The sequence below is a fragment of the Bos mutus genome, chromosome 8 (assembly GCF_027580195.1).
Source record: "Bos mutus isolate GX-2022 chromosome 8, NWIPB_WYAK_1.1, whole genome shotgun sequence".
In the NCBI taxonomy this organism is placed as follows: Eukaryota; Metazoa; Chordata; class Mammalia; order Artiodactyla; family Bovidae; genus Bos; species Bos mutus.
In genome coordinates, this window is record NC_091624.1 from 55152279 (window position 1) to 55177604 (window position 25326).

The following is a 25326-nucleotide window of genomic DNA, read 5'->3' on the forward strand; positions in this document are numbered from 1 at the left end:
CATACGTATAATGAAATGAGCAGGTAATCCATTAGGGAACGAAGACAAAGTACTAGAACTTCCATTTCAATTGTTATGTAATATTAAAAATATTAATAGCTTAAGCTTCATCAGGATTTAGTATATGGATTAGAAATGGTACATTCATCTGGTCATTGTGTGAGTTGTTCACAAATGGTCTATGAGTTACTCTGAAGGAAGACCACAGTCCCACCTTTTGGAGGGACTGATTCAGTATCCTTCTTGCATGTTTATTAACTTAAAGCACACTGTACTTCACAAAGTAAAAGATGGTCCTAGATCTGTGGGTTGAAACATAGCAGAAAAATACAAATATAAAAACCTGAAACCTGACAGCTACAGTTCTAGGAGTAGCTCTTTGGCAACCTACCCCAAAGTCAAAACAATGGTTACCTAATCATATCTGTCAAGAAGATGGCCAGTTACTGCCTTATATGGATCATATGAGACTTTAGCAATCCTGAACTGGAATTTCTGTGTGTCATCAATTGAATTAAACCAGTGAATGGCCTCCCAATTTCTACCAGTCTCCATACTTTCCTCCACTATCTTCTGCCTGACCCTCTTCACTCTATGTTTGGTTCCAGGCCTCCATAGGCATTTGAGTTTCTTATCTGATTTGTCTGATCATTATTTTTATATTTTATTGTTTAACATTTGTATCTTAAACCTGTCAAATAAATGTTACATCCTTCATAAAAAAGATGGCCAATAAATTTTTTAAATTATAAAGAAAATTTATTGAAATTAAATTTTATATCCACTTTTGTTAATAAAGAAGCAATGTGTGTTGAAGCTTAGTTAATGATAGTAGGACAGAGAGTGTTTGTTGAAGTCACTTTTTTTAATTGGATAGGCAATCAAGCCATTTGGAGACCACCCAGTAAGAAATATCACTTAGAATTTGTTTCCATGATTCTTGATGTTTCTGGCTGAGAAACATGTATTGGGAGACATATATCAGGAGATGTGTATGTGAATTCAGAGTAGCAGCTCGGAAACTGGCAAATGCCAAATATCAGAAATGGGTGAATTCTGTGGTTTATTGTACATTTGATATTCTGAATATGTGAGCTTTGATAACTGCATTGGTTGCTAAGTATTTGGTTATCTTTGTCAAAATCTGGACTATTGTCCTTGTGTTCCACTCGCCTAGTGTTACATTCAGTCAGACATTGACATTTGAAAAGGAAAAGTAGCACAATTCTGAAAGCAGAATAAAAATTTCAAGTTAGATGTCAGGAGGTAAAAGGCTAATCATGAAAGCCTAAAGTATATGTGAATTCATAACAACTGACCCTCACATCTGGAGAAAAAGAAGACATATATTTGGATTAACTCAGCTATTCTGCTAGTAGTCATCTGCCTAGAGGCTCCAACTTTTTACATCACATTGAATTAATTAGTTGAATTAATTTGAAGGCATTTATTGAATGCCTACTAAGTGATGAGTGCTAGAAATAATTGATGTCAATTTATTCACCATTTTCTCTGCCTGCTGCTGCTGCTAAGTCGCTTCAGTCGTGTCCGACTCTGTGTGACCCATGGACAGCAGCTCACCAGGCTTATCTGTCCATGGAATTCTCCAGGCAAGAATATTGGAGTAGATTGCCATTTCCTTCTTCATTTTTCTGCCTGGCTGTGGGCTAAATTTCTTGAATGTATCACTATGATGAATCCTATAACATTTAAATTAGGTGGTATAATCCCAATTATAGAAATAAGGAAATTGAAGGACAAAGAGGCAAATTACTTGGCCCACTTCTAAACAGGACTTTCTGGAACAGCCTCAAATCTGTGATGCTAGTTAGTCCTCTTGATGGATGGAAAACTATACAGAGGGTGGAACGGTAGGGAGAGAGGAAAGAAGAACCTTGGGATGTGGGAGAGCAGTAGCCTGTCTCAGCTCAGAGCTTTCTTGTGTCAATTGCCTGGTCTGGTCCCTTGCCTTCAGATTCTTCTAGCTGTGCTATAATATTTGAAACTCCACAAGCTGTAGACCCAGTCTAGCACCTATGAAGGAGAAATCGACTTCTAGAGCTGTAGCTCTAGCTTTGTGTTGCAGGATTAGGTCAGTTCTGCAGCTCTTTCCATTCTGGCCTTGATTTCATGGCATCCCAGTATCTGGCCCTTCTGCCCAGTCCCCTATGGCTGCTCCTCCTTAGGACCTCTCAGAGACTGAAGTCTGTGACATCGTTGCCAGGTATTTTTCAAGCCGTTGAGTGTTTGCTTATGAGTGATATCAGCATCCTCTAAATCCTGTCACTTGCCCAGTTCTTGTTTGAATAAACTCTCTAGGTATCAGCTCTAATTAGAAGGCACTGGTATTGTTACCTCTAACTTCTTGAGAAGTTTGTTTACTCTTTGAATTGCAGATCAGCTTGCTCTGCCCCCTGCTTAGAAGGTTTCCTTTTAGGCTGATCCAGCTGCTCTGCTTGAAGTCTTCCTTCTTCTGTTCATTAATCTGGCATCCTTCCCATGCCTGAGCCTCAATTAAAACAAGGCAGACATATTTTAAAATTGTGACATTTGTCTTGACTCCTCCTCAGGTCTGTCTGCCTTTGTGTTGCTTCTACTCTTTGACATTCAGGTTTTAAAATTGGCATCATTAACATCATTAACATCATCATCACCATCATCATTTTCTTCATCATTATTTGTACTTTGGTTTCATATATTTATTTTGTTGTAACACTGAATAAAGGTGAAGTTTTCATGTTTTCCTAGGTGACCTCTCTGCTATGTTTCTCCCTAAGTTCAGTTCAGTTCACTTCAGTCGCTCAGTCGTGTCCAACTCTTTGCGAACCCATGGACTGCAGCACACCAGGCTTCCCTGTCCATCACCAGCTTCAGAGCTTGCTCAAACTCATGTCCATCAAGTCAGTGATACCTTCCAACCATTTCATCCTCTGTCATCCCCTTCTCCTTCCACCTTCAACCTTTCCCAGCATCAGGGTCTTTTCCAATGAGTCAGTTCTTTGAATTCTTTGGCCACCTGGCCAAAGTATTGGAGTTTCAGCATCAGTCCTTCCAATGAATATTCAGGACTGATTTCATTTAGGATGGACTGGTTTGATCTCCTTGCAGTCCAAAGGGCTCTCAAGAGTCTTTTCCAACACCACAGTTCAAAAGCATCAATTCTCTTGTGCTCAGCCTTCTTGATGGTCCAACTCTCTCATCCATACATGACAGGTAAAACCATGGCTTTGACTAGATGGACCTTTGTCAGCAAAGTAATGTCTCCGCTTTTTAATACACTGTCTAAGTTTGTCATTGCTTTTCTTCCAAGGAGCAAACATCTTTTAATTTCATGACTGCACTCACCATCTGCAGTGATTTTGGAGCCCCCAAAATAAAGGCATCTAATATCATGAGTTCCAGTTGATATTATACTTTTCTACATATAGAAGCATGTTAGTCACTCAGTTGTGTCTGACTCTTTGCAACCCCATGGACTGTAGCCCACCAGATTCTTCTGTCCATGGAATTCTCCAGGCAAGAATACTGGAGTGGTTTGCCATTCCCTTCTCTAGGGGATCTTCCTGACCCAAGGATTGAACCCAGGTCTCCTGCATTTCAGGCAGATTCTTTACACTCTGAGCCACTAGGGAAGCCATATATTTCTACATATACCTGGGCATAAATAATTAATGACCAGTGTTTATTGAGTACTTAGTGTACACTTAGCACTGTTCTAAGTTGTTTATATATATATTCCTTTTGTACATATAACTGTTAAATATATATATATATGTGTACTTTTTCAAATTCTTTTCAATTATAGGTTATTGAGTATAATTATAGAGTATAATTCCCTGTGCTATACAGTGTATCCTTGTTTATTTTATATATAGTAGTATGTATATGTTAATCCCAAGCCCCTAAACTAATCTGTCTCTCTCCACTATCTCCTTTGGGCTTCCCTGGTGGCTCAGATGGTAAAGAATCTACCTGCAATGTGGGAGACCTGGGTTTGATCTCTGGGCTGGGAAGATCCCCTGGAGAACAGAATGGCTACCCACTCCAGTATTCTGGCCTGGAGAATTCCATGGACAGAGGAGCCTGGAAGGCTACAGTCAGTCTGTTTGCAAAGAGTTGGACACGACTGAGTGATTCTCACTATCTCCTTTGGCGACCATAAGCTTGTTTTCTATATCTGTGAGTCTGTTTCTATTGTGTAAACAAGTTTGTATTATTTTTTTTAGATTCCATGTATAGGTGATACCATATCATGTTTATCTTTGTCTGACTTACTTTAGGAATATGATAATCTCTATGTTGCTGCAAATGACATTATTTCATTCGTTTTATGGCTGAGTAGTATTCTGGTGTGTGTGTGTGTATACATACCACGTCTTCTTTATCCATTCATCTGTTGATAGACATTTAAGTTGCTTTCATTCCTTGGCTATTGTAAATAGTGCTGCTATGAACATTGGGGTGAATGTATCTTTTTAAATTAGAATCTTCTCTGGATATATGCCCAGGAGTAGGATTGCAGGATCATATGATGTTTATTTTTAGTTTTTTGAGAAACCTTAATACTGGAGAAGGCAATGGCACCCCACTCCAGTACTTGTGCCTGGAACATCCCATGGACGAAGGAGCCTGGTAGGCTGCAGTCCATGGGGTCGCTAAGAGTCGGGCACAACTGAGCGTCTTCACTTTCACTTTTCACTTTCATGCATTGGAGAAGGAAATGGCAACCCACTCCAGTGTTCTTTCCTGGAGAATCCCAGGGATGGGGGAGCCTCGTGGGCTGCCGTCTATGGGGTCGCACAGAGTCGGACATGACTGAAGTGACTTAGCAGCAGCAATACTGTCCCCCATAGTGGCTGCACCAACTTATATTCCTACCAATAGTGTAAGATGGTTCCTTTTTCTCCATACTCTTTCCAGTATTTACTATTTGTAGACTTTTAAATAATGGCCACTCTTACTGGTGTTGGTGATACCTCATTGTAGTTTTGATTTGCATTTTTCTAATAATTAGCTCTATTGTACATCTTTTCATGTGCCTGTTGACCACGTGTATGTCTTCTTTGGAGAAATGTCTGTTCAAGTCTTCTGCCCATTTTTTGATTGGGTTGTTTTTGATATTAAGCTGCTTTTGATATTGAGCAGTTTGTTATATGCTAATATTTTTAACCACTGTAATGGTATAAAACCTTTAGCAGTATTTCTTATAGTAATTTTTTTAAAGACTCAAAAATGCACCGAAAAAATTTCCCTTCTTATTTTTCTCTAAGCATTGCTTTTTTGACATGTATTTAATCCAATTGTTGATATTTACTGCTGTATGATATCCTGTCAGCAATGTCCATCATAATACACTGTATTCTCCTCAGGGGCGTCTAGAATGTTTCTGGTTTTTTAATACTGCAAACTTGGCTGCAGTGAACATTGTTGTGCATGTCTTCTTGTTAACAGCCACTTTACCCTCCAACTTTATTTTTAGCTTTTTGAAATGTGTCTATTTCACCAGTGCCTCTGTCAATTGATAGGATGAAATTGTTAATTGATATGATTCCTGCCAATATCTGACTGATGGATAAAACTGATCCTTTGTTGGACTTTTCATTTGGTTAAGTTGAAAGAGTTTAATCTCTAATGATTGATGTAATGCTGTGAAGACTTTCAGAAATTAGGAAGGGTGGATTTGAAGGTTATATATGTGAGGAGATAATCCCAGTGCCTTTGGGACTCACCTTTCTCTTTTTATCATGGAAATCTGGGTCTCTATGGGAGTCTTTGTTTCAGCACCAATATTTCACAGCGGTTCGGATACTACCTGAATCAGTGCTCCTTTTCTTATGTTACAAATTGTAAATGTAAGGGCAGAATATTTATTGGATTAAAAATTACTCTGAAGTATAGTTGCCATGAGACATTAAGATATAGGAAAACATGTTTCTAAATGTGGTGGCTCAGATGGTAAAGAATCTGTAGGAGACCTGGCTTTGATCCCTGGGTCTGGAAGATCCTCTGGAGGGGGCATGATAACCCACTCCAGTATTCTTGCTGGGAGAATTCCATAGACAGAGGAGCCTGGCAGGCTACCATGGAGTCACAAAGAATTGGACACTATTGAGTGACTTTTACACTTCACATGGGGTAAATATATTTGCATACTACATGAGATTTCCTCTGCAGTCCAAGTTGCCTTGCTCTACAGTAGTTTGAGTGCCTTTTGAATCAAGTTGGTCCAAGTGGAAACATCAGAAAACTATCTACCAGATAGATAGTGCTTCCCTTGTGACTCAGCTGGTAAAGAATCCACCTGCAATACACGAGACCTGGTTTGGTCCCTGGGTTGGGAAGATCCCATGGAGAAGGGAAAGGCTACCCACTCCAGTATCTACTAGAAGCCCAAGAATAGTACATATTGTGACAACTTCAGTCTTTTATTCATGGAGAAGCCTCACCAGAATCTAGTTTTTTCTGGATGAACTCATTGTGAATGAACTCACTTGTTTGTCTGCTATTTTATGATTTTATATGTGTGTTGCTCTCCATATACATCTTGGTGCATGGCACAGATGTTGTCTGGAAATGGAACAACCCTGGGCCTGAACTTTAATAATAAGAAAAATAGAATTTCCCATTAATGATGCTCCATCAAGGAAGAACACTGGGCTTAGAATTAGAACACCTGGTTCTAATTCTAACACTTACTGATTTGGTGAAATTGGGCAAGTTATTGTAAATGGGAATCATTACTGATCTGTTGTGAGGTGATTATAATAATATCTTCTAAATTAGTATAATTTATCCAAATGAATTTTAAAAATCTAACAAGTTAATAAACACTGAGTGGTATACCCAAGGCCCTAGTGATTTACATTGAAATACTCTTTACAAATTTACTATAAAAGAGATTTACTAATATCTCTTTCATAGAGTTGCTATGAGAAGAAAAAATGGCTTGATGTGTGTAGAGCATTATGTATAAAAAAAACCCTGGCCACATAGTAAGCCGTCTGTTACTGTGATTCTCTGTTTCAGGGATCACTCTACCAGTGGCTCCAAGTAAGAATAATGGGTACTAGTTTAAGGTACTAGTTTAATTGCAATATATCTCAATCTAGGAATCTAACTACTTCTCCTCAGGGAAGACAAAAATCAATGGTTTAATGAAATGAACCCACTTTCTCCTCTCTTACCCCACAAATATTAAATAGATCTGCATAGAGAATGAGATACCATCTTTTAGGAAGTACTAATTGTTTAAAGTACCTGGTGGCTCAGACGGTAAAGCATCTGTCTGCAATGCAAGAGACCTGGGTTCAATCCCTCGGCTGGGAAGATCCCCTGGAGAAGGAAATGGCAGCCCACTCCAGTATTCTTGCCTGGAAAATCCCACGGACGGTGGAGCCTGGTAGGCTACTGTCCATGGGGTCACAAAGAGTTGGACATGACTGAGTGAAGGGAAGAAAAAGAAGAATTGTTTAAAGTAGTAATTATTCCATCCTCCATAAGAAAGGATTAAGTATTTGTTCTCTGACCTTCCCACAGGGTTGAGAGTGCCTAAATTGTTTTTTCCTCCCACTCCATATATAAGTCACAGATGAGGAAAGATTTGTTAGAAAATGCTAAGCAACTGAACTGATCAGTCATCTGTTCTTTAGGCTTGAGCATGGAGAATAGGGCCAGAGATGGGACAGAGTTGAAAGAGAAATGCCAGGGTGGAGCCCATATGTCTGTGTTTGGTATGATAAGGATGTGTGAGTGGAATCTGACTGAAGTGAGGTGACTGAGAATTAGGATTTTTTTCTATCACAACTCTCTCCCAGGGGCCACATTTTGCTTAAAGGAGGTAAGAGGATGTGGCGTGGGTCACCTGAGATGGGCCTGAGGTGAGGGAGGAAAAAGCTGAGCCACTGACAGAAACCCCATGTCAGGGAGTTAGGCAGGAAGATCCCCCTGGAGGTCCCACCTGAGGATCTATGAATGCCTGTCATGAGCAAGTCAGCATGAAGCTGAAAGGGGAAATGAGGCCAGACAGTGATCTGTCAACAAGGAAGAGAAGCCAATTTACCATGTGTGGTTGCTTGCAGAATGCCATCCTTTTTCTCCTTCATTCTTGCTTCAATCCCAGAAGAGGACTGACAGCAAAGATGATGAGAAGTAGCATGAGAGAAGACCCAGACCCATCCATGCCTTCCCAACCTCCTACTCCCAGCCTACAGAACATTGTCTAGCCTATCATGTATAGTTGTTACTGTTGTTCAATCACTCAGTTGTGCCTGACTCTTTGCAATCCCATGGACTGCAGCATACCAGGCTCCCCTTTTCTTCACTATTTCCTGGAGTTGGCTCAAACTCACGTCCATTGTGTTGATGATGCTGTACAACCATCTCATCCTCTTTCACCCTCCCTCTCCTCCTGCCCTCAATCTTTCCCAGCATCAGGGTCTTTTCCAATGAGTTGGCTCTTCATGTCAGGTAGCCAAAGTAATCATGGATGGTAGAAGAAAAGAACTGTGAATTGAATGTGAGATTAAGGTTTTCAAATGAAAAGCATCCAAACAAGTTTGAAAATTTATGAGATTGGACTTAAATATCACCAGGGAGCCCGACTCCAAGGGGAATAGAGGCTTGACAAATAATATTGGGTATACCACAGGTTGATAATATCTCAATGAAATCCATTGTTAATTATTCATTATAAATACCTCCCTTTATAGGACAGATGTCCTGAGAAGTTGTTCTTCCAGATGAATCTTAAGAAATTTTTACTCAGTCTGGACAGAGATGAAACTTGGCCAGCTTTCTATGTGGATAATCTTAGATTGTTCATGCATTTGTTCATTTATTCAATCTACATTTATTAGGTATTTAGTGTGCCAGACCCTGAACTACTGAACCAGACTCTTGGGATAACTAAGCAGGCCAAATACTCAGTTCACATGATTTCACATGGATTGCAAAAACTTCTTTTCTGAAGCTTTTGAGGCATTGGCAGACACTGCACAAAATACCCTGTGGGCTTTACAACCACAGGAACTGCCTGGTAGAAATAACGACGATGATGCATCCTGGGTTTTCCAGGGACTGCCTTGGTTTCTTATAATTTTTTTTTCAATAAAGTAAATTTATTCAATATGTAGATAAATGGAATTTATTTTTCATGACTTTGTAACACTTTGAATTTAAATGATAAAACATCCTTTGTTGGACCACATGCCCCAATTTTTATTTGAAAAGTATGACTGGTTAATGCATGAATTTTTTCAAAAGTGAATTTAGATCTGGATTATGATGACAAAAATGTGAAAGTTATTGTTTCCTGGACTCAGCTTTCCTGGCAGTTGTATCTCTTGGCATATGACAAGTTTTAAGGGTATAACAAGCTGAGCTATAAAGCAACAGTTTGCTTTATGCCAATTTTAACCCACAGTGATGCAAAGTTCACTAATACCCTGTACTTTCAAAGGTAATGGATTGAGGCATCTGAGTCTTCACTCAGATTATACTTCCTGCAAAATAAAATAAAAGATGCAATAGGGAGAGGATTGAGGGACAGAGACAAAGAGAAAAGGAGACTTAGAAAAATACAGAGGAGAGAGAGAGAACCAGGGAGAAATAGTAGGTAACCATCTAAGGTCTCATCTCAAAATAATTTCTTGCACAAGCTATTCAAGAAGCATGATGAGGATAATATTCAGCTCTTGTTTTCATATTCCTTTTAGCTTTATTGTGGAATAATTTAATTAAAATACATTTTTATTACCATTTTACAGCTTCTGTCTGCTCTCTTTACTGCTATAATTTCCTGAAAAGGAGATGGATGACATACTGTGGGCATCCCTGGTAGCTTTTCAATCAATTCATATCTTCTGAGTTAGTTTCATTTTGCCAAAGGAATCCTTTTCTTATTTAGCATTCTTGTCACTGAAAATGAGTGGTCTGATTATCTGATGTACTGCCCAGTTATGGGGGAAAAAAATCCTTTAAAATTGTAAAATCTCCTCCTTGACTATGAAAGCCTTAGAAAAGAGAAACCTGGTGATAAAACATTTCTTTTAAAGACGTGCCTTTCTGCTTTCCCAAATACGGTAGGCAGAATAATGCCCCCCACCACCCATTCTGATCTTTAGAACCTGTGAATATAGTAGCTTACATGGCACAAGGGACTTTGCATATGTAATTAATTTAAGGATCTTGAGATAGGAGTTTATCCCATATAATACAGGTGGGTCCATTGTAATCACAGGGTTCTTAAAAGTGAAAGAGGGAGGCAGAGATGAGGTCATAGAAAAAGATGTGCTGATGGAATCAGTAAGAGAGATGCTGTGTTGCTGGCTTTGAAGACGAATGGTGGGGCCATAAGCCAAGGAATGTGGGCCACCTCTAGAAACAGATTGTTCTAGCAAGGGAACAGATTGTTCCTTCACAACCTCCAGAAGGATCACAGCCCTGCTGACATTAACTTTAGCCAATGAAATCCTTGCTGGCCTTAGAAACTATACAGCTGTGAGATAATAAATTTGTGTTGTTTTAAGTTATACCACCAATAGAAAACCAATACATTAAATATCCTTTTTGTGCATAGGTTGAATCCTAAATTATTGGCTTTTAATTACATTAGTTCATAAAAGTCTTCCTAATTTCACTAGCCTTTCATTGCAATATTTTATATAGTTGAAGATGTAATATTGGCAGCAGATTTCCCACCATTCTACACTTCCTTTCTAATTGATGCCCTTTTTAGAAACCAATTTTCAGTGGCAGCATACTTACGCTTGGACAGTTCCATTTACTACTTATTCTCAAGTCTAATTTTAATCAAATTTGTCAGTAGATGGAAGACCCAAGCCAGACAAGGCTTCATGAATTTTATAACAGTTGATAAGACAGGAAGGAATACTCTTCTTTCTTTCTTTCTTTTTTTTTTTAATGTTTGGGAGACTTGCTTTAATTTGAATTCTAGGAATGAAATCTGCCAAGATCACTTTCATGTTACACTGTCATGGTAAATATTCTATGGCCAGTAATATTATCTAGAAAGAAATATTTGCTCCATTTCTTTGGAGCACATATTAGTGCCTGAGAGGAGAATCTTGGTATAATTCAGTTGGTCACTTCACTAATTGGAAGCTACAAATCAATGTGAACCTGTGATTCACTTATATAGAAGTTAGTTTTTCAAGCTCTTTATTTTACCTGGCATGCGCTTTTTCAAACAATCCCTATTGCTCTGTATCACATTGAATTTTAAACCATTCTCACTGAATTTTCTTAAACACTCACACCAGATGAATGGAAAGGTAAGAAAAGGAGAATTTGTGGCAGCTTATTTTTCTTCATAGCTTTAATAGGAGCTTTGTAATGGCTGTCCAGTCTTTGGATTAAGGTAGTGCTTCTGCTACAAGTTCAATTGTGACAGGGACAACACCACTCCAGGGATGTCCTTGTACATCTAACGAATGTCAGGCAGTGGCTTCTTGGGTTATTGACAGTGGGTAGCTAAATTCCACTGTGATTGCTAACTGTAAAGTTTGTCATCGTAGATTGAATTTTTAAAACATTTTATTTAAAAACATTATTTATTTGACTGTGCTGGGTCTTTAGTTGAGGCATGTGAATTCTTAGTTGGGGCATGTGGGATCTAGTTCCTTGACCAGGGATTGAATCTGGGCTTCCTGAATTGGGAATGTGGAGTCTTAGCCACTGGATCACCAGGGAAGTCCCAGTGGATTGATTTTTAACAGTAATATTCACATGGCCTAATTTTTCAAAGTGTTGAATGATGTGATGGTGTATGTGATGGTATGTGTTTCTGTGTGTGAGAGAGAAAAGCCTTTATGAGACACAAAGTAATTTTTCCAAAGGACCATGATACTAGTTCATGGAAATACTTTCCAATTTGTTTTTTTTTTTTTTTTTAGAGTTTTTTTTTTTTTTTAATTTAAATTTATTTATTTTACTTGGAGGCTACTTACTTTACAATATTGTATTGGTTTTGCCATACATCAACATGAATCTGCCACAGGTGTGCATGTGTTCCTCATCCTGAACCTCCCTCCCACCTCCCTCCCCGTACCATCCCTCTGGGTCATCCCAGTGCACCAGCCCCAAGCATCCTGTATCCTTCATCGAACCTGGACTGGCAATTCATTCCTTATATGATATTATACATGTTTCAATGCCATTCTCCCAAATCATCCTACCCTCTCCCTCTGCCACAGAGTCCAAAAGACTTTTCTATACATCTGTGTCTCTTTTGCTGTCTCGCAAACAGGGTTATCATTACCATATTTCTAAATTCCATATATATGCATTAGTATACTATATTGGTATTTTTCTTTCTGGCTTACTTCACTCTGTATAATAGGCTCCAGTTTCATCCACTTCGTTGGAACTGATTCAAATGTATTCTTTTTAATGGCTGAGTAATACTCCATTGTGTATACGTACCACAGCTTTCTTATCCATTCATCTGCTGATGAACATCTAGGTTGCTTCCATGTCCTGGCTATTATAAACAGTGCTGCGATGAACATTGGGGTACATGTGTCTCTTTCAATTCTGGTTTCCTCAGTGTGTATGCCCAGCAGTAGTACTGCTGGGTCAAAATTAAAACCTTCTGCACAACAAAGGAAACAATAAGCAAGGTGAAAGGACAGCCTTCAGAATGGGAGAAAATAATAGCAAATGAAGCAACTGACAAACAACTAATCTCAAAAATATACAAGCAACTCCTACAGCTCAATTCTAGAAAAATAAATGACCCAGTCAAAAAATGGGCCAAAGAACTAAATAGACACTTCTCCAAAGAAGACATACAGATGGCTAACAAACACATGAAAAGATACTCAACATTACTCATTATCAGAGAAATGCAAATCAAAACCACAATGAGGTACCATTTCACGCTAGTCAGAATGGCTGCAATCCAAAAGTCTACAAGCAATAAATACTGGAGAGGGTGTGGAGAAAAGAGAACCCTCTTACACTGTTGGTGGGAATGCAAACTAGTACAGCCACTATGGAGGACAGTATGGAGATTCCTTAAAAAACTGGAAATAATACTTTCCAGTTTGAAATCAGTAAACAGCACATTCAGTTCAGTTCAGTTCAGTCGCTCAGTCGTGTCCGACTCTTTGCGACCCCATGAATCGCAGCATGCCAGGCCTCCCTGTCTATCACCAACTCCCAGAGTTCACTGAGACTCACATCCATCGAGTCGGTGATGCCATCCAGCCATCTCATCCTCTGTTGTCTCCTTCTCCTGCCCCCAATCCCTCCCAGCATCAGAGTCTTTTCCAATGAGTCAACTCTTCACATGAGGTGGCCAAAGTACTGGAGTTTCAGCTTTAGCATCATTACTTCCAAAGAACATCCAGGGCTGATCTCCCTCAGAATGGACTGGTTGGATCTCCTTGCAGTCCAAGGGACTCTCAAGAGTCTTCTCCAACACCACAGTTCAAAAACATCAATTCTTCGGCACTCAGCTTTCTTCACAGTCCAACTCTCACATCCATACATGACCACTGGAAAAACCATAACCTTGACTCGATGAACCTTTGTTGGCAAAGTAATGTCTTTGCTTTTCAATATGCTATCTAGGTTGGTCATAACTTTCCTTCCAAGGAGTAAGTGTCTTTTAATTTCATGGCTGAAGTCACCATCTGCAGTGATTTTGGAGCCCCCAAAAATAAAGTCTGACACTGTTTCCCTGTCTATTTCCCATGAAGTGATGGGACCAGATGCCATGATCTTCGTTTTCTGAATGTTGAGCTTTAAGCCAACCTTTTCACTCTCCTCTTTCACTTTCATCAAGAGGCTTTTTAGTTCCTCTTCACTTTCTGCCATAAGGGTGGTGTCATCTGCATATCTGAGGTTATTGATATTTCTCCCGGCAATCTTGATTCCAGCTTGTGCTTTTTCCAGCCCAGCGTTTCTCATGTTGTACTCTGATATAAGTTAAATGAGCGGGGTGACACCACACAGAAAATAAAATAATACAATCATTAAAAACTGGAGTTGGAAGTATCCTGCCCTTCTGCTTCCTGCTTCCTTTTAGTTTCCAATCCTTGTCATCCCATAGGCTATTTTTCCCTCTCTCTCCAGAAAGCAAATGTTGACTACAGAGAAGTTAAAAGCCTTCAGAAGATAATTCTGTCATCTCTTCAATAACAACAAAGCATCTGCAAACTAGCAAGCTAACATAAATCTTCATTGGCCACGTCCTTCTTACTTCTCTTTATGTTGATCTCCCTACTGTCTAACGTTTTGAATTTTACCCACTCTGGTGTGCTTCAGAACTTTACACTTGTTTCTTTATCTTACCTGGTAAAACTTACCCTGTAACTTGAATACTTTTCATTAATTCTTAAACATGATTATATCTTTTATTTTTTAAGAAGAGTTAAAAAAAAATCCTCATTACCCTTCAGATCTTGCATTCTCTTTTCCTCCCCTCTATAGCCAAATTTCTTCCAGTTGCTTCTGAGTGCACGTCAGTTGGCATTTGATCCCCTAACTCCACCAAAATTACTCTCATTTATGTCCTCAATACTGTCCATTTCATTAAATTGAATGGACAATTTCACTTCTCCTCTTCCCTTTCAGCAGCTTTCAACGTGTCCTCATTCTTAAAACTCAAAACTTTGAGTTCTGTGATACAATACTTTCTCGGCATTTCTCCTGCCTATCTGCTCATTCTTTCCTTATTTCTGTTTTGGGCTCAACCTCTAATACCTGCTCATTGGCTCATGGAATTACTCACAGTTCATTTTTGGATCTCTTTTCTCTCTACCTGCCATTCTTCTTCTAGGCAATGTAACTTTTGCCCCAAACTTCAATTACAGTTTCTAAGCTGATGAATCCCAAATATCTTGTTGTAGTCTAAACTATTCCTTTGTTTCATATCTGAATATCCACCTGCCAACTCAGCACTTTCTCTTAAGTAGCTCGAGTTACCCAGTCAAATATGTCCAAGAATATACCACAGTTAACCTGTATCCTGTCCTTTCACCTTGGTCTCTTTCAAGCAGATGCCATCAGTAATGCTACCAGCGAATACACCAACATTCACCCATGGATGCAAACAAGCCAGGAGGTATTGGATCATCCTTGACAAATCCTTCTAATTCACTAAGCCAGTCCTGTTCAGCACTAAGTCCTGTTGTTTTACTTTCCGAAGGCTCACTCAAATATACCCAGTACTCATAATTTTTGTCAATTATAACCTAGTCTAATCTACCCAGTAGCTGCTTCCCTTCCACTTCATTTTCTATAGTTAGCTAGAGTGATCTTTTCATAGTACAAATCTGAACAGGATACGTTCTAGGTTAAAACCCTTCAACATCTTCCCACTTCTCTATGAATAAAAACACAAGCCTATGATCTTTGAGAGGCTTTCCTGGTGGCTCAGATGGTAAAGAATCTGCCTGTAATGCCAGATACTTGGGTTTGATCCATGCTTTGGGAAGATCCCCTGGAGAAGGGAATGGCTACCCACTCCAGTATTCTTGCCTGGAGAATCTCATGGGCAGAGGAGCCTGGTGGGCTACAGTCCATAGGGTCATTTTATCTGGCCCCTCACTACCTCTGTAGTGTCCATGTGGACCATGTCCCCATTCTTTTTAGTTGGCTCTAGGCACATTGTCTTTCTTTCAGAAATATGTGTCACATTCCTCCAACCACAGGGCTTTTGTATATGCTTGGATATTCTTCTCTCATCTTGTTCCCTGTTGAACACCTACATATGAAGCATCATCTCCTCATGGACTGTTTTAATTGGCTCCTCTAACTTGACCAAATGCCTGCATGAAATCATGTATTTCTCCTTCATAGCACTTAGAACAGTTACAGTTTAATATACATTTGTCTAATTGATTAATATAATATTTGCTTCTTGAAATATACTTGGGATAAAATGATAAATTATTGTTTATTATTAGCTGAAGTCAGTTAGCAAAGGTGACTGGGGAAAATATTTGTTGAAGGCATACATGGAGCTGCTACTGCTGCTAGGTTGCTTCAGTCATGTCCGACTCTGCACGACCCCATAGACGGCAGCCCACCAGGCTTCCCGTCCCTGGGATTCTCCAGGCGAGAACACTGGAGTGGGTTGCCATTTCCTTCTCCAATGCATGCAAGTGAAAAGTGAAAGTGAAGTCGCTCAGTCGTGTGCGACTCTTAGCGACCCCATGGACTGCAGCCCACCAGGCTCCTCCATCCATGGGATTTTCCAGGACAGAGTACTGGAGTGGGGTGCCATTGCCTTCTCTGATACATGGAGAGGACTTACAAATTATTTTAATCTGTTTTAGAGAAGCTTGACTGAATCTCAGAAAGGCAAGTCACTCAAACTGAAATTCAGGTTCCATAATACTAATATTAGGGCAGATTAGTGGTATAATGTTATGTTTCTAAATATGCTTTATGCTCTGCTTATACATTAATACAAATCTCAGTGGGGTTAGTGTCAATTATTTCAATAGTGATGACATTGGAAAAGTTATAGGTAAAGTCTGCATTCAACACCTGCTCCATATAGTTAACTTTTATAGACAATCACCCAATCCTAAATTTCTAATCTAAATTGCTGTACCTGATGAAACTTCTTGTGTGAAAGCAAACTTTCTGACCTGGATTAGCTAGAAATATATGCATGAGAGAGAAAAGGACTCCACAGGAAGTAGTTACAAGGAATCCTAGCTACTTGTGTGTTGCTAAGTCTAAGTCACTTCAGTCGTATTCAACTCTTTGTGACCCCATGGACTATAGCCCACCAGGCTCCTCTATCCATGGGATTCTCCAGGCAAGAATACTGAAGTGGGTTGCCATGCCCTCCTCCAATGAACTTCCCGACCCAGGGATGTGTCTCCTATATTGCAGGCATATTCTTTACTGCTGAGCCACCTGACTTAAACTCTAAATTTCATGATGGCAAATTCTTTCCATTGCCTGTGTGCTTGCTAAATTGCTTCATTTCTATCCGACTCTATGGGACCCTGTGGATTGCAGTGTGCCAGGCTCCTCTGTCCATGGGATTCTCCAGGCAAGAACACTGGAGTGAATTGCCATGCCTCCCTCCAGGGGATCTTCCTGACCCAAGGATCGAACCTTTGACTGAGTAACTGATCTGATCTGATCTGAAGATCACTTATAACTCCTGTAGCTCTACAGGGTCATACTGGCTTTCCTGCTATTGCTAGTCCGTGGATTACTTCATGATCTTCTATTAAGTTTCTCAGCTCTGTCAGCACATGTGTAACCATTCACCTGTATTGAAGTTCCTTTATTTGAAATGTGTAAATCGGTTTATAGTTTCCTGGGTAGACCTTTACCAGTACAATCTTTAGGGGGAGGTATCAGGATTAGTTCCGGGAAACAGATCCTCAAGAGCAACTTCGATTGTTTGCTTTTTTAGCTTGAACACATCACAGAACTTCATTCAGATGGAAAATGGGATACTATAATTAATCTGTCTCATCAAATGGCATCACAATTACTTTAAATTATAACCTAGTTTGTTTGGGATGATGTGCCAATTGAAAACTAGGCTTTGGGGAAACAAGTAGCTGTTGCATTTGATGATAAAAATGGGATCACTGTTTCTGATTGTGCTGGACTGCTTTCAAGTGGAAAATGATAAGTCTAGAGGTTTAAACTCTTATCTCAAGAGACGACCACGGAATCAGAGGCTTGCTGTGGAATTCTTAGAGTTCTTTGTATCAGGAGGGAAATCCTGTTGAGAATCAGAAGCATGTGTTGTTTGTAGAGTTACGTTGCAAGTTGAAAGCAGGCTTACCAATTTATTATGTCAGTATTAAGGCATTAATTTTGAAGAATTAATCTCTTCATTCTTTAATGAAGTGTTTGGACAGAGGTGTCCTGTTTGAACAGATGCAGCTGAATCTGAGAACCATGATCACAATATATCCAAAGTTTCCTTTACCAGCATATTCAACTATGTCTGATGAGGGTTGTCTTCCCTTACTTAAAGAACTTAAAATTTATTCACCTGAAAAAGTTGACTTGAAAAGAGATGCTTATTTTCCTCAAGGCTCGCTCACCAGAAGTATCTCTTGTTGATAGCTCAGGTGAAGTGCAAAGCCTGATCCCAGAATAAATATTTTTTTATAGCCAAAGAATTACAAAATATTTGCTAATTTTTATTAGCAGATGCCTGGAAAGCACATGTGGAGATGAAATCCACACATAAGTAAGACTAAGAAATGCAGTATATAATATAAGGTTGGTCAATGTTTATTAATATAGGTGTATTTACCTAAGTATCCAGATTAAATTCATTTGAGTGCTAGCTCAAACAGCTGAAAATTATACTAAAGCATTGTTTAATTGGTTTACTGAAGCATAGACTTTACAGTGGTCTATGAGAAATGATAAAATGCCAGGCCTTCCTGGAATTAAAGCTGAAGAATTGAAAAGCATAAGGAGATGAGAATGTTGGAGTGCATTTATTATATGCAACTTGTTCACTTTCCTTATGGCAATTTCTCATAAGAAAATCCAGAGGACTCTTATTAAAACATCAGTAATTGCACTAATGAGGGGAGCTTCAATAATTAAATGTCTATGGTGACTTTACTCTGCAGGCTGTGGATGACAGTAAGAGATGATGCCTTTGAAGTAACTGATTTTAATAGGAAGGTGAGATCTTAGGATGTCTGTAATCAGGTTACAGTATCACTTTACTAATAAAGACAGGATGATCATAATTACTGTAATGAACAGAAGTATTGAGTAGAATTCAGGATCTTTTGTCTGCAGGGATCTATGATGACAACTAATTAATCATAGTTGCCCCAGGATTTAAGTAGAAGCCCAACAAAGAATTGCTTGACCTACAAGACTAGAAAATGCTGGTGTGGTGATCAGAAAACTATCTTGAATAAACATAATAGGAAGTCTCACAACTGCTCTTCTTTTTTCCAGACCTGAGCCAGTTCACAGATCAAGAGCCTAAGCAAGAGGCCAGTATCCCTTGAAGAAGGGCTTTGAAACACTGCTGCAAGTATAAACTGTAAGTCTCTGCTGTCTCTTTCTGTAAAGAAATCTGAACTTATTTAATGGAATAACTGTGCAAAGAAAAATATCCAGGAATTTGAAGATTTTTAGACACAGATTCTTAGTTGAGGCTACTACCTGGTACCACAAAATGAATCTTTGATCCAGTAATCAGTGTAAGAGCCTATAGATACGATGGTAAATGAAGTTTGGGCCCCACATGAATCTCACAGTGAACCCAACTTGTGGTTATTTCTCCAGTTTCTGAATGTAGAGTTAAAATAGACATATTGGAAACTGGCTGAATACCCACATTGGCTCGTTGACTCATGGAATGGGAGCTATTATGTTATGAAGGGTCAGATCAAAGCTTGTGGAAGTGCATCTCTCAACTGAGATAGTAAATTAAGAACAGTATCCATAGGAATTAGAGACTGTTACCATCTAAGGTTTGCAGTATATAGGATATGATTATTATCTCGTTCATGTTTAACTGGTCTGCTTGGTACAAATTAAAGCTGACATAGCTTCAAAAATATTTGAGAATTTAAATATTTCATCCAGTAGTAATTCCAACTGTAGTATGTTCCAGGTCTGATATATTTGCTGGAGCAAGTCACCACAACACCTGGATCTTGGTATGCAACTACTTCTCTGGAAAATACTTCATTTTCCCTACATATGAACATAGATTATCAAGAACAATTGTTTTACTTGGAAGGGGCAGTAGTATACCTTCCCTGTCTCACTTCAGGCCTATGCCAACACAATTTTTTCTCTGTCATAGTACAGAGATACCAATGATCTGTGCATCACACAAAATATCATGCTTATTGATTCTGGTGAGCAGCAAAGCTTATGCTCATTGATTATTGAACATGCTTATTGATTCTGGTTAGCAACAAGTAGCAAGAATTGTGTACTAGAGAGTAGAAGGAAAACCCCAGTAACCTGACATCTCATTGAAAAACTTTTAATGTGAACGACAATTTTTTGTGCCTTACATTTGCTGCCATGAAGAAAGAGGTATAGTAAATGCTATGAGTCTTTATGGAATCTGGAGGAAACATAGCCATAATTCCTGTATTGTTCTTATTCATTTACTGAGCATCTCATATCATCACTACTTTTTAGTAAGATTCAGAGAAAATGAAGACTTTGCCTAGGATCTAGACTTTCATACAAGTTGTCTTGTTATTTGAAATTTATGTACTAACCACATGCCATTGTGGCCTCTAACAGATTGGTCAGAAAAATTACAGTATAGGAGCGTAGGTTTTGGAGCAAAACCATGTCTTCCTCTACTGATGCAACTGGCTTAAACACTGGATTTTAAAAAATGACTGCTTGACTGTGGGACACCAGAAGAGCATGCCTCATGAGCCACCCATCATGAATGAAATTCTGGCTGACTTACCAAGCCATAAGGTTGGATTTGTGCAGTAATCATCCATCATCAACTAAACATATATGTGAGGTTGGGCTTACAGAGATTTGGAAGACGTAGATATGAATTTGCTGGTGTTGCAGGTTCTCATAACATCTACATTTGGTTTCATAGGGCATTTCCATACTAGTTGATGGAAGACAAAAGAATTCAAATCTGGTTTACAGAAATGTCTGTAAAATTTGCTGTAACAAGCCTCAAATAATTGCTCAAATCAAGCCTCAAATTATTGCTATGTTATAGAACCACTGAAGTAGCCCTTAAAGAAAATTGTCAAGGAAAGTTCCATCTTCAGAGTACATCTGGCTATCTCTCTTTCTTGGAAGTATATATGTCCTGTGGTAGGGGTCTACACTATCTTGTTATCATGTCTAATGACTTAGTTTGCTACTCAGGAACTATGAACAAATATGATTGGAAGATTAGTTACAATAAGGTTTGGGAGAAGTTCTATGGACTGTATCTAACAGTGTGAGCATGTTTATACTCCATGTGAATGCTCCTCAAAGATTATCCATGGAGAAGTATCTTCCAATAATATGGTGGATAAGACTGTGCATTCTGTGGGTGTCAGATAGTCTCTTAGCCATTCTTATGCTTGCCCAACAAAATGGTGCTAGTGGCAGGAAAGAAAGCTTTGCATGGATGCAATAACATGGACTTCCCCCCATTAAGGTTGATATTCATATCTGGCTCCCCAGTACCTAATGTATCAGCAGTAAAAGCCAGTCCCGAGTCCCTGATATGGCACATTCCAACACTGGGGTCAGTTTAGACACCTAATAGAAGTTTCAGATCAGATCAGATCAGTCGCTCAGTCGTGTCCGACTCTTTGCGACCCCATGAATTGCAGCACACCAGGCCTCCCTGTCCATCACCAACTCCCAGAGTTCACTCAGACTCACGTCCATCGAGTCAGTGATGCTATCCAGCCATCTCATCCTCTGTCGTCCCCTTCTCCTCTTGCCCCCAATCCCTCCCAGCATCAGAGTCTTTTCCATTGAGGCAACTCTTCACGTGAGGTGGCCAAAGTACTGGAGTTTCAGCTTTAGCATCATTCCTTCCAAAGAAATCCCAGGGCTGATCTCCTTCAGAATGGACTGGTTGGATCTCCTTGCAGTCCAAGGGACTCTCAAGAGTCTTCTCCAACACCACAGTTCAAAAGCATCAATTCTTCGGTGCTCAGCCTTCTTCACAGTCCAACTCTCACATCCATACATGACTACAGGAAAAACCATAGCCTTGACTAGACGAACCTTTGTTGGCAAAGTAATGTCTCTGCTTTTCAATATGCTATCTAGGTTGGTCATAACTTTCCTTCTAAGGAGTAAGCATCTTTTAATTTCATGGCTGCAGTCACCATTTGCAGTGATTTTTGAGCCCAGAAAAATAAAGTCTGACACTGTTTCCACTGTTTCCCCATCTATTTCCCATGAAATGATGGGACCGGATGCCATGATCTTCGTTTTCTGAATGTTGAGCTTTAAGCCAACTTTTTCACTCTCCACTTTCACTTTCATCAAGAGGCTTTTTAGTTCCTCTTCACTTTCTGCCGTAAGGGTGGTATCATCTGCATATCTGAAATATTGATATTTCTCCTGGCAATCTTGATTCCAGCTTGTGTTTCTTCCAGTCCAGAGTTTCTCATGATGTACTCTGCATATAAGTTAAACAAACAGGGTGACAATATACAGCCTTGAGGTAATCCTTTTCCTATTTGGAACCAGTCTGTTGTTCCATATCCAGTTCTAACTGTTGCTTCCTGACCTGCATACAGATTTCTCAAGAGGCAGATCAGGTGGTCTGGTATTTCCATCTCTTTCAGAATTTTCCACAGTTTATTGTGATCCACACAGTCAAAGGCTTTGGCATAGTCAATAAAGCAAAAATAGATGTTTTTCTGGAAATCCCTTGCTTTTTCGATGATCCAGGGGATGTTGGCAATTTGATCTCTGGTTCCTCTGCCTTTTCTAAAACCAGCTTGAACATCAGAAAGTTCTCGGTTCACATATTACTGAAGCCTGGCTTGGAGAATTTTGAGCATTACTTTACTAGCGTGTGAGATGAGTGCAATTGTGCGGTAGTTTGAGCATTCTTTGGCATTGCCTTCCTTTGGGATTGGAATGAAAACAGACCTTTTCCAGTCCTGTGGCCACTGCTGAATTTTCCAAATTTGCTGGCATATTGAGTGCAGCACTTTCACAGCATCATCTTTCAGGATTTGAAATAGCTCAACTGGAATTCCATCACCTCCACTAGCTTTGTTCATAGTGATGCTTTCTAAGGCCCACTTGACTTCACATTCCAGGATGTCTGGCTCTAGGTCAGTGATCACACCATCGTGATTATCTGGGTCATGAAGATCTTTTTTGTACAGTTTTTCTGTGTATTCTTGCCATCTCTTCTTAATACTTTCTGCTTCTATTAGGTCCATACCATTTCTGTCCTTTATCGAGCCCATCTTTGCATGAAATGTTCCTTTGTATCTCTGATTTTCTTGAAGAGATCTCTAGTCTTTCCCATTCTGTTGTTTTCCTCTATTTCTTTGCATTGATCGCTGAAGAAGGCTTTCTTATCTCTTCTTGCTATTCTTTGGAACTCTGCATTCAGATGTTTATATCTGTCCATTTCTCCTTTGCTTTTCACTTCTCTTCTTTTCACAGCTATTTGTAGGGCCTCCCCAGACAGCCATAAGTTTACTTATATTTTATTCCTTTTCCATCATTGGTTAGGCACTTAATTAAATGAACCCTAATTGGATTATAGTTGTATTGCATGCCTAAAATATTTTGCATGCACCACCATCTGTGAACTTATTATCTTACTCATCATGATGGTACTCTATATAACATTGCTCCTAACTGGAAAAGTTATTTTACATCAAAAGAAGTGCTCACGAAATTCATCAGTCCTGTCCTTAACACCTAGGATTTCAGAAGTAGATGGCCTGTTACAATGATGGATTACCAACTGAAGACTTGGTATCAGCAGGAGTGAGGAAGTAACATTGTGTGAAATTAAGTTGTTTCCCTCTAGGGTGCAGCATTTGTTTTGAACTTGTGACCAGTGCATGCCACTTTTTCTCCCATGGCTATAATTTGCAAGTCTTGATACCAAAGTGTAAGTAGGAGTGGACTCTTTCCTTATTACACCTAATGGCACATTTACAGAACTTTTGTTTCCTATCTCTATTCCCATTTAGAGATCTGAGTTTCCAAATGAGGATGGATTCCACCGGGGAACATAATGTTGATTCTATTGGAGTGAAGCTTTTGGGGGCTCCTCGTGACATAGATCCAATAGCCAGAAAAAGATAATTGAGTTTTGCTGGGTGATTAAAGCTGATGGTTAAGGGCAAATTGGGTTGCTTCTACACAATGGGAGTAAGCATTCTGAGCATGTTTAAGGTTCGGAAGGTAAGGTATATTCAATTCATTTCTGACTCTCAATCTTCTGGACTCACAATGTGTTTTTACTGGGAGGTAACTCCATCATAAATCAAGTTCCTAATAATAGCATAAAGGGGAGGGCTGCATATCACATGGAGATACTTTACTTTAATATAGGCATGGTGACTGATGGGTCTTTACATCTCCCAATTTGGGAAGAAGGTGAGAACATTTTCATTTTATGCAGGACAGTTATTCTGTAGATTCTGTAAATAACATTCTATGAAAAAGGAGAATAAAGTTGTTATGAGAATTAAATATGAACAGGGGATATAATAAATTCCAGTTAGCAAAAAAAAAAAAGGTGGACTCTGTAGGTTATATGATGCTTTCTCTCGTATTCATTCTCTGTACTTTTTCTGCACTGCTCTGGGTCATGATTTTCCACATTTTCTTGCCCAAGTTTGTAGATATGCTTGATCAATGAGAAGTCCTAGGTGAAAGGCAGAGAAAAGAGGAGATAGAAATAGTATATTTCTTCCTTCCTCATTCTTTCTGGTGGTATCTGGAAGTAGGTGCATCCCTTCTGTTGTTCTGGCACCTGCCAGGGAGCCCATCACTTTATCTTCTAGACTCTTGGGGAAGCTCCACCATGGTCCTGGTTCCAGCCAGACATCCTCAGCTTCTGGCTTTCTGTGACATCATGTAACAGTTGTCCCTCAGTGTCTGCAGGAGATTGGTTCTGGGACCCTCCTTGGATACCAAAATCCAAAGATGCTCAAGTCCCTGAGATAAAACGGTGTAGTATTTGTTTATAACCTACATATACCCTTTCCTACAGTTTAAGTCATCTCTAAATTACTTATAATTCCTAATATAATGTAAATCCTACGTCAATAGTTGAATATACAATGTAAATACTATGCAAATATTTGCCAATGTGTGACAAATTCAGTTTTTCTTTTTGGAACTTTCTGGATTTTGTATATATATCTATTTTATTAAAATAAGTAAATTTATAATATATATATATTTTTTCAATATGCATTTGGTTGAATCTGCAAACATGAAACCAATAGATAGAAAAGGTCATTTTCCTTTGTAGCTAAGTTGTAGGTTGCCTCATTGTCTCTATTTTAACTTTCCTGTCATTTATGTAAACAGTGCCCTGTATTAAATTCCCTTTTTCTGAAAAATAATTTCTTCTGTTTGAAATACCTGAATCTGATTGTGAAAATACTGGGTAAACAAAGAAAACATAGGTTATTTCAATTTCAGCTCAAGCTGTTATCTCAAGTGGTTCTGAGTAAACTTTTTAATTCTCCCTCATGGGGCCTGAAGCTGAAAGTTCTCCATGTCACACAAGGCTCCCACCTAATATAGCTACTGTCTGCCTCTTTTGTCTACCTCCTGACACTCCCTGCCTCACCCCACAATTCAGCTATTTGGAGTCATTGGCACTCCCCCAGTGGGTGTTCTTGT